Raw genomic sequence first — 785 nt, 5'->3', positions numbered from 1 at the left:
GAGAGAGCGAGAGAGAGAGCGAGAGAGAGAGCGAGAGAGAGAGCGAGAGAGAGAGCGAGAGAGAGAGCGAGAGCAAACCGAGAGAGAGAGCGAGAGAGAGAGCAAACCGAGAGAGAGAGAGAGAGCAAACCGAGAGAGCGAGAGAGAGAGCGAGAGAGAGAGAGCGAGAGAGCGAGAGAGAGAGAGCGAGAGAGCGAGAGAGAGAGAGCGAGAGAGCGAGAGAGAGAGAGCGAGAGAGCGAGAGAGAGAGAGCGAGAGAGCGAGAGAGAGAGAGCGAGAGAGCGAGAGAGAGAGAGCGAGAGAGCGAGAGAGAGAGAGCGAGAGAGCGAGAGAGAGAGAGCGAGAGAGCGAGAGAGAGAGAGCGAGAGAGCGAGAGAGAGAGAGCGAGAGAGCGAGAGAGAGAGAGCGAGAGAGCGAGAGAGAGAGAGCGAGAGAGCGAGAGAGAGAGAGCGAGAGAGCGAGAGAGAGAGAGCGAGAGAGCGAGAGAGAGAGAGCGAGAGAGCGAGAGAGAGAGAGCGAGAGAGCGAGAGAGAGAGAGCGAGAGAGCGAGAGAGAGAGAGCGAGAGAGCGAGAGAGAGAGAGCGAGAGAGCGAGAGAGAGAGAGCGAGAGAGCGAGAGAGAGAGAGCGAGAGAGCGAGAGAGAGAGAGCGAGAGAGCGAGAGAGAGAGAGCGAGAGAGAGAGAGAGCGAGAGAGAGAGAGCAAAGAGAGAGAGCGAGAGAGAGAGAGCGAGAGCGAGAGAGCAAAGAGAGAGAGCGAGAGAGAGAGAGCGAGAGAGAGAGAGCGA

This window comes from Nanorana parkeri, unplaced genomic scaffold (genome assembly GCF_000935625.1).
Source record: "Nanorana parkeri isolate BGI_ZX_2015 unplaced genomic scaffold, ASM93562v1 scaffold2639, whole genome shotgun sequence".
Lineage (NCBI taxonomy): Eukaryota > Metazoa > Chordata > Amphibia > Anura > Dicroglossidae > Nanorana > Nanorana parkeri.
The sequence above is the reverse complement of the archived record's forward strand: the minus strand, read 5'-3'. Positions refer to the sequence as shown.